The 9,857-nt window shown below is 50.7% G+C and overlaps 1 long non-coding RNA gene across 1 annotated transcript; it reads left to right on the forward strand.

Moving 5' to 3' along the window:
* The first annotated feature begins 280 nt into the window (after positions 1 to 280).
* On the forward strand, positions 281 to 4,630 carry LOC135289842 (uncharacterized). The gene is made up of 3 exons (XR_010352579.1): positions 281 to 2,302; positions 2,873 to 3,220; positions 4,061 to 4,630. It is a non-coding gene; the product is annotated as an uncharacterized LOC135289842 (long non-coding RNA).
* The last annotated feature ends 5,227 nt before the right edge of the window (positions 4,631 to 9,857 follow it).

The raw sequence follows: 9,857 nt of genomic DNA on the forward strand, positions 1-9,857 counted from the left end.
GCACAGGTGAGCCACCAGTCATCTGCCATCTCCCCTCCTTTTCTGTCCTCTTGCCAGGACAGCACTGGCCATGCCAACCTGGAGTCTACCCTAACCCACTTTCTGACAGCCCTCAGCCCTACTCTTGCCTTCCTACTGTATTAGCCATTCCCCATTTTTGTTGGAATTCATGTTTTAGAGATCAAACTTACAATGGCTTATAAAACAGCCAGAGGACCGACTCTGTTGCCCCCACAGGAGACCTGTTCCTGGCCCTGCCAGAAGGTCCCCCACAGGCCAGTCTGCCGGGGTCGGCTGCCAGTGGTCTCTGCCCCAGCACGGGAAAAGGTGGTTCTGGGCAGGCCGCACTCTCGAAGAAGGAGTCTGGACTCTTGCTTTTCGGTCTTCAGTTGAGTTTATTGTTCCTTATCTACAAAGTTTTTCTGTCTGTCCAGCCGAGGTCTGATCAGCAAGACAGCCAAGGGCACTCTCTCCCGCCCATGGGGCGGTTGTCTCTTTTCTAGTAAAAACTACGTAGAAGATATTTACCTTTAATTTCCAATACTTTTCGCCCTTGTTGGCAAGTGCACTTTCCCTATGAACCAATCCACACATGCCAACATCATCCTGAACGTGGATGCCAAGGAGAAGACAGAAGAAGGACAGGACATGCCCAAATTCCTCCATCTTAGTACCCCTGACCCCCATGTACAGAATTTCAAAACCCCCCTGTACAACATATAAAACCCCCCTGTACAGTGCATTATAATTCAAGTTTTATCAAGTGAGTATCTTCCCCTCACCATTCAGGCCTGAATTTCTCTCATTTTCTCACATTCAGGTGTCTTTGGCTTCCTGCCAGGGTCTCCGAGCCCCTGCCAGGGCTCTGAGACATCCAGGGCATCCAGAGAGATGCTCTGGGTTCCGACACTAGTCCTCCATCAAAGCTTTTCTTTTGACTTGTGTGTTTGGTGAAGGGCACAGGGGAAGGTGCCACCACAAGTCCTTTTGATTTTCTGTTCTCTTGTTTTGTGGGTGAGTGAGGGGGAATGGAGTGGCAGGGAGCAACCTGGGTCTCAGGGCTTTAGAAGCAAGGGGGAATGGAAATCAAATTCTCTTATTGTTTAGCTGTGCTCTGCAATATGAACCCACCTGTTAATTTAAATTGTCAAGTTTAGTTAAAGTCTATTAAGTGTTGTGTTGTTTTTAGTTAAGACAAAATTATTATTTTAACTATGATTGTTATACATTTAATTATAAATCAAACAAAAAAGGGGGAGTCGTGGGAGCTTGTGCTGGAGGGCAGGGGCCAGGAACTGACCATACAGCCACACATCAGACAAACAACGACCAACACCAAGCCTCAGGAGAAGAGAAGCCACAAGGGATGACACCCAGACAACTTATGGGGAGCTTCTCATGAAGAGCAGAGGACTCTGGATTGGGAGTGGCCATGCAGATCAACAGCCTGCCTGGACCCATCAGGGCAGAGGGAAAACAGGTGATGGCTTTGGGATGGGCACCCAAATCTGCCTACACTATCCCTCAATGCACCATCCAGCACCAGGAGAAGCTTTGCTTCATTTTTTCAGTATTTTATCCAATTACTTTTGATTTTTTCTTCTTGCTACCTTCAACATCTGTACATAGTCCTCTCATTCCTTTGATGTTTCTACCTCTTCCTTTCTTTGCACCTTCCCCTCCCTAATTGTCAGCTGAACTATTGACAGATGGCTTTTTTCACCCACTGGTACCTGATGTGCCAGCAGCAAAATAATTCTCATTATTTTGCCCCTAACTGCCTTCTCATTGGGGCACTGTCACAGCTGGCAAAGCTTTGGTCTTTCATGTGTTTTTTGGGCAGGAGGTGGGTGAGGGCAGACCAAGTGACTTCCTAAGGCCTACAGAGCAATGCCCTGCAAGCCAGACCTGTTCTCTTTCAGGCAAATCTTCTTGGAAAGGACTTCAGAATTCCAACATGGAAATGAAGCACTGTTGACAGAGCACTAGACTCTGAAAGGATTTGAAAGGGGAGAGGAAGCTCAGCTTGCACATGAGCCACAAGAAGCTTTCTCCCCACCAGAATTTTGGCATCACAATAGCAGTGCTCCATGCTGGCCATCTCTCCCCAGGATATCCCCCACGTGCACGCCCCTCCTGCTGGCAATGGGCTCACTTTGGCTGTCTTGTGGGGCAGAGAAGGGAACAGGCACCCAGAGAGGGAGCATTTCACTGTGTTTCAGAAAATGACAGCAGAGCAGCCTTCCTCAGCAAAGTCATCTGAAATGACTTAAGAGTCCTAATAGTCTGGAACGCCTCAAGGGTAGGGGTCAAAGATACAACAAAACTGTGCCCCGGCTGGCACAGGGGCTGTCCTTGGGCAAGGCAGCTGTGCCGGCAGGGCCCGGGCGCTGTGCCGGCTCTGCCGGGCTGCCGGGGCTGCGGGACGGTCCCGCCGCGGCTGCGCTCACCACAGCCCGGCCCGCTCGGCTGCAGCTGGCCCAGCCGTGCGCCGTGGCTGGCGCTGCTCCTTGCCTGGCCCAGAGCCCTGTCCCGGTCAAGCGCAGCTGGAGGGAGCCTCCTGTCCCTGTAGAGCAGAGGAGAAAGCACCGGGCAGTTGGGTTTCTGGCAGTTGCCTTCTGCCAAGGAGCAGCAGTGGGACAGTTTTCCCAGACAGTTGAACGAATAGGGCAGAGCTAATTAGACAAGGAATTGTTAGTTGAATAGCCCCAGAACATGTGGGGATTTTTTTCTTTCTCACCCTGTTTGGGAGGATGGGAGCTTTTGTCTTTCCTGATAGAAGTACAGTTGCTGCCAAAGGAAACACACCCAAAGACCAATAGTGACCCGGCCTTCTCTTTGCTTCCTTTCTTCTTCCCTCACTGCTACACAGTGCTCTCATACCAGGACCTCACTGCTGCCTCACCTGAGGGTTTACAGCTGCCTCCAGGCCCTTCCAGGCTAAGCGCAGGTGCTCAGGAGTCTGACTTTTTCCTGACATCTCCCAAGAAAGTCTTTGCCTCATCTGGATTTCTTGGGGTTTCATCAGAGGAACCAGGCACCAGCAAATTTCATCTCAAGCGTCAGCTCATCATTCCGCTGGTTCCCATAGACCGCAGATGCCGCCCTGAGCTCACCGTTTCTCTGCGTCCCATAGACCATCACAGCCCTTCCATGGCCTCTCCAGAGGGAAGCAGCTGCACATCCTCAGAGCAGTATTTGCCAGCCTGCAGTTCATCAGGTAGGGAAAGAGTTTCTACCCTTGCTTTCCAAGCAGGTCCTGGTTAGTGACCCTTTAAAGAGTTTTCCTGCAGTGCTCTATCATGGGTAGATCTCAAGCGAGAATCGGGTAGAAAGTGTCAAGTCGCCTAGGAAGAGGGATCTTGAAAACAGAAGGATTTTCTGCCAGCTTTTCCTGTCCTTGCTGCAGATTTGGAGGGTGTTCTGGGCATTTTCCAGACAGCCCTTCTGTAGGGGTACAAGGGCAAGGCAAAAGATATTGCCTAACAAGTCATCAGTGTTAGGTGCACTCCCCTCTTTCTTTGAATGAAGCCAGACTAGGATGGTGAGAGGATATTGCAGAGCTTTAAGACTGTCTGCCCTGAAAATCAAGCCAAACCACTGAAATGAGCTCTGCCTGCCCCAGAAGAGTTGGAGCTGCAGAATACAGCCTCACCCACGAGGCTGGTTTTAGAAAAAACTCACGGTTTAATTTCAGCATGTGTGTCTGAAGATCTGGGCTCTTCCTGGGTGAATCCACTTTCTGTGGTCTTTTGTGATGAGAAACCAAATGTAGCCAAATCCCAAAGCTGCTGGGAAGATGCAAAAGGCTGTGATTATAAAATGTGTGTGTGTGTCTATATCCCTTTTACAATCCATGCTTTAATCTGTGTACATGTGAATTAGGATAAATATTTTTTAAGAGGAGAACTCACTCCCCCAATCCCCTGTCAAGTCTGAATACATTTCTGGAACTGAGGTTGCTCTGTGCTTCCTGTGATGTTTGATCCAAGGCAGCACTAGAGCTCTGTGTCCCAAAGCCGCATTGTGGAGCCTGACCAATGTGTTTGGATTCTTGCAGCCACCCCAGGCACTTCAGGCCCCAGCGCTCCAGCTGGCAGTGCTGGTTTTGCACCATGGACAGCCCCCAGCTGGCTGTGGAATACTCCTGGGGAAGAGGAATTGCCACCACCAGATCTGGACATGGTGCTTGAGACGCTGGAGGAGATGTTTTCTCCCTCTGCTCAGGTAACTGCATTGGACAGGGAAGAAAAGGGCTGGGAGCTGAGAGCTTGTGAATGTTGTTGCATGGCTGAGAAGCAAAGGCTTCTTGAGTTCAGCTCAGTGAATGGACAGGAAAAGATTTGCTTGGTGAAACAAGACTTCCTAAAGAAGAGGGAATGAAAAAGTCTCCCCCTGAATAAGGATGAAGAGGTGTGAGCCTGTGTTGGTCAGGTTTGGGTGCCTGTTTTCCTGGGAAGAATCCCTCGTGCAGGGGTGTTTGTGGTGAGGAAGTGGAAGCTTTGTAGGTTCTAAGAGGCTTTGTTTGGTGGGAAAGAAGAGAAGAGTGTTTGGAGAATTGCCAAGTGTCCCGTGCAGGGAGGGACATGCCAGAGGCTGTGCCTCTTTTGGGTGGGAAGGCCAAGGCAAAGCAGGGCTGGGCTGCAGCTGCTGCTGCTGCTGTGTGAGCCCTGCCGGGCGTGTGGGCGCTCCCAGAGCCGTGTGTGGGGCTGGGCTGGAGCTGCAGCTTTCTTGTCCTCTGGGTAACCTGGTGCCTGCAGCCCAGTCTCCATCTGGGAAATCCTCAGCTGGGCAAACTGGCCAGTCTTGCTGTCCATGTTGCAGAGCTCAGTCACCTTGCTCTTGGGCAGCTCTGTGGGAAGAGATGTGTGTTCCCACGCAGTCCCTGCCAAGCTGCAGCCTGGATGAGACTGCTTTGCTCAGGGTTGTGGAGGAGGAGCAAATCTCTGTGCCAGGACTCCTTCCTTAGCAGCCATTCCATGTGTTCAGTGTCACCCCCACGTTCAACACTGTCAGCTTTGACAGCTTTTGGACTGTGTTTGAGAAGTGAAATTGTTTTGACTCTTGAAGGGCTTTGGGGCCCAGAGTTCTTGTTAGGAACAAGGGATTAAGAGTGTGAGCCATGGAGTTGTTGGACCAGGTGTTTGGTGTAACTGGTGAGAAGGGTTTCTTCCTTTCTGTTTCTCTTTCAAGGGGAATATTAATGTTGCCCCTGAGTCTTCAGGAGGGCAGCCTGTGGACAGAGCTGAAGCAGAAGGAGCTTTGCCTGGCACCAGGAGGTGCGGGAACAATTCCCAGGAGCCCGAAGAGCTTGGTAAGGACAGAGTCCCCCTTGGTTTAGAGAGGTGTGAGATGGCTGCTGCGAGCCTGCCTCTGGCAGCAAGGGAGATGAGCAGAGTTGAGCTCCTGTCTGCAGGGCTGGTGCTTCCTGGTGCCTTTAGTTCAAATCCTGCACTGGCACAATCTCCCCGAGCCCTGCCGTCCACGCTTCTCCAGAGGCTCTGACACTGAGTCCTCTGCTGTGGCAAGGGAGGAGGGAATAAAGCTGACCTTGTGGAGTTGTGTCACCAACTCGGGTGTCCCAGTTTTGTGCTGAAGTCTGTGGATAAATTTGCTGTAGGGTGTCAGTGCTCTGGAGGCAACACTGAGTGACTCTTGAAGGGAGAGAAAAAAACCACAAGAAAAGGTCAGTGTAGAAGTCTGAGCTGTTTGTCTCCAAGCATTAAATCAATGTTGTACCAGTCTGCTGGTAGGTGTAGTGAGATACATTAAAAATACAAGCAGCAGAAGCTCTGAGGCCAAGCAAATCATCAGTCACAAATCCAGTAGCTCAAGGAAAACCTGAAATTACCCCAAATTAGTGAGAACTAAAGGAGAGATAGAGCACTTTGGATCTGCATGCTTGAGCAAAGCTGCTGCAGCCTGCAGGCCTGCTAGGAAGTTCTTTCCCTCCCAGCTGTTCATCCCAGAGCTGGTGGTTGTTTTGGAGGAGCTGTTGCTCACTGCAGAGGGCAGGTTGCAGACGGCAGGGAACGGTGCTGATTCATAGCTCAGCTTCCAGCAGCCCTGAGCTTCAGCCATTTCAGTGGGGACTGAGGTCTCTCTGTCAGCACAGAGAAAGAACAAGGCTGGGCTTCTTTGTGGCAGCTGGGGCTGCCTGTGTTTCCAGCTCTCATGGGTGCCCTTTGCACTGCAAGGGTTTTGACTTAATTGGGATTCTTCAAAACTTCAGAAATTTTGAACGCTTGGATGGATTCTGACTCTTTAAAGAGCAGGCTTCAAATTGCCAAGTGAGACTCTGCCTTTCGGGCCATCTTTTACAGTCTTTGACACAAGGACAGTGACTTCCAAGAGGAAAGATGCACAGAGGCCAATATTGACCCAGTGTTCCCTTTGCTTCTCAGATTTCCACCTAATCTACCTTGCCAGGAGGGCTGCCCTGCGTGAGAAAAAGGATCGGAGGGAGAGCCTGTGACCATCGGGCAGGTGGAATCCCTCCATTTATACATAGATTTATAGATTTCCATAGTTCTATTTATATATCCATGTAGTTACATTTATTGATTTATACAATCCTATTTATATATCCACATAGTTATATTTGTAGGTTTATAGAGGACATATATATATATATATATATATACATCTATACAGTTAAATCTATATATAGTTTTTGATGTGATAGAATTATATTTATGTGCATGCAGTTACATTTATAGATTTTAAAATTTACATTTATATACATATAGAGTAATAATATATTTTTAATATTTTTATATTTATAAATCTGCATCTATATGTAGTTAGAGTTATATGGATTTTTAGATGGATAGATTGATGTTAGTGTAGGTCTAGGCAGTATTTTTACCTCTTTCCCCCTCGGCTGCCTTTTTCACCTCTGGCTTTTCCCCCTGTGCCCCCTGTGTCCCCTCTCCCTGGGCTGGGTCCGAGCTGGCGGCCGGGCCGGGCACAGCAGCAGTTCCAGCCCCGGGTGTCCCTGGAGCGCTGGGAGCTGCCGGTGGCCCCAGGCACTGTCCCCTGAGGAGCTGCTGAAGGACGGTGAGACTGAGGGGGCTGAGGGGGCTGAGGGGGCGGTGGCGCTGAAGGGACAGTGACCCTGAGCTGCTGCTGGGGCTGAGGGCTATGGGGCAGCCCAGGGCCATGGTGGCACTGAGGTGACAGGCAAGTGGCACAGGCTGAGGGGGTGGCGGGTCTAAGGGGACGGGATGGGTCAGAAGGGACTGAGGGAGGTGAGAGGACTGTGAGGGGCTGGAGAAGCTGAAGGGGGCTGGGGGTTTGGCGAGAGCATGGCGGGGCTGAGGGGATGGAGGGGCCAGCAGGAAGCACAGAGGGCTCCGGGACTGCAGCTCTGCCAGGCCTTGGAACCAATTCCAGAACCTCCACTTTTGCCACAGCTGCAATGAAGACCACGAGGACCGCTGGAGACTGCCGGGAGCCAGCAGGGAGAAGCCGAGGGCCAGCAGCAGGAGCAGTGAGCGAGGCCCTGCTGCTGCCAGCCTGGAGAGGGCTTGGGTGAGGCCCCAGGGCCGGGGAGGCAGGGTGGGGCTGAGGCTGGCGTGGGCTGTGGCCGTGGGCCCTGCCCGTGCTGGGGCTGCTCAGCGCAGCTGCCCCGGCTGGCACAGGGGCTGTCCTTGGGCAAGGCAGCTGTGCCGGCAGGGCCCGGGATCTGTGCCGGCTCTGCCGGGCTGCCGGGGCTGCGGGACGGTCCCGCCGCGGCTGCGCTCACCACAGCCCGGCCCGCTCGGCTGCTTTCTCTTTCTGACCCTCCTGGGGAGGCTCTGACATTTCCTCTTCCCTGATGGAAGTGCAGCTGCTGCCAAGGGAAACGTGCCCCTACTGACTGAGTGTTCCCTTTGCTTCCCAGATGTCCCATCTGCTGTCCCTGTGCAGGAGAGCTGCTCTGCCCGGGAGGAAGAGGCCGCAGGAGAGGCTTTGATGATGGGGCAGCTGGGGTCCCTTTTCTTCCTGTTATATATCTGTTCATATATATAGTGTATATTATGTAATATTTAATTTCTGTTTACATATGTAGATTGTTATATAGGTATTTATATATATAACAATATATATTTTTTATATATATAAATATTTCTGTGTGTGTGTGTTTAGTACTATTTAAACATGTATGGAGTCATATAGTTGTACAGTTGTATCGATAAGGTTCTTGGTACAAGGTTCCTTGGGGAGGGAATGCAGCGGCGACAGCTAGCCTCGAAGACTCTGACTCCCCGGCACGCTCCGGCCACGCCGCCGGCAGCACTGAGGGGGGAAGGGCACTCTCCCCCTGGGAGACTTCCTAGGGAGAGTGCTTAAGGCTGAATGCCTTCAGAAGGGCGAGAACCCCCAGAGCCATTGGAAGAGGAGCTGGGCTGCGACCCACAGGAGAAAGACCGGACCGCGCCGACAGGGAAAACGGGAGGGTTTATTGAAAGCGCGTTGGGCGCGGACAAAAATGCTTGCCCGGCAGGGCCTTATAAACAGAATACAATGACCAATCTAAATTTTTGAGAGGAGGGAATAACGCGTAACAAACATCTCGGATCTCCAGTGGGAATAAACTGAGGGTTGAACCCTGACCTCTGGTCCAATCAGTGTCCAAGACAGAAGGCTCTGGATGGAAGGGTATGGACACTGAATAACAGACAGGCAGCCAGGGAGGGATTAGGAGAGATAACTCGTAACTGACGGGACAATCAAGGAGAGGGAGAGAGAGAGAGCCCGGGCAAAACCATAAACAGGAATGGGGGGTACAGGAATAAACCAACTTAAAACTAATGCACCCCTACAAGGGAATGCATATTTTTGTATTTCTATATGGGCTGTACACTTGTAGTAATATGTAATAAATTAGGTTGTTAAAGTCCTAATTGATCTTTGTATCTAGTGAGTTGTAGAGGCTGGCAATAAATTAGGTTTTGTTAACTGAAGTTGGTATTTTTATATTTTTACATAGACTGGTTGTAGTAATCTAATAAATTCTTGTTCTTAATCCAAATGGAGATTTGTGTAGTTCTGTATTGTCAGCACGGGTGCAGCAATTTGAAATAAATGATGTTTTTCAATGGAAATTGATTCTCGTGAGTTGTAGCCGCAGCTCTCTTCACAGAGAGCAGCAGCTACATCATGTGTTTGTCCATCAGCAGCGTGGCAATCTGCAAGAAATGCCATTTGTCAGCTGCGATGGGGGTTTTGTGATTTGTGCTACCCCAAGCCATGAGCAGATGGAAATGCTGCAGGATTTGGGCCATGGAAATCTCCGGCCATGGCCAGCACATGCCCCACCTGCACTCAGGCTGGGCACGGGAAGCGCAGATTTGGGATGGCAGCAGAGCCACACGTTGGCTCAGCACTGGCTGCCAAGGCCTGCTGAGAAAACTCCGGGACTCCACTGGGAGCAGAGCTCCTGCTCTGTGGATATGCAGATAATTCAGTCCATGTTTGGTTCTTTACAGACAGACACACACAGAGAGCTGTAGGCAGCGCTCAGTAACCCGTGACATACTCGATTGTGGGAACTGAAATGGATATTTCTCTGTTTATAGATAGGGGCAGCAGAGTGGTGCCATTCTGCAGCCATCTTGTATCAGGCAGTGGTCGCTCTGTCTAAGCAGTGCAGTTGCAGCAGTCTGTAATGAATTTCCCTTTTCAACTGACATTGGCTTTGGGGCACTTCTCGTTTCCGTGATGAGCGACCACATCAATGTTTGTCCCTATTTCTTCACTGATCCTGAAGCTTTGACAAGTGTGTGACAGGCCATGGCACCCAATTCCTCACAGGTGTGTCCAGCTGTGGGTAAGAGACCTGTCTTGTCTGTGAAACATCCGTCTGAGGGTAT

This window comes from Passer domesticus, chromosome Z (assembly GCF_036417665.1).
Source record: "Passer domesticus isolate bPasDom1 chromosome Z, bPasDom1.hap1, whole genome shotgun sequence".
In the NCBI taxonomy this organism is placed as follows: domain Eukaryota; kingdom Metazoa; phylum Chordata; class Aves; order Passeriformes; family Passeridae; genus Passer; species Passer domesticus.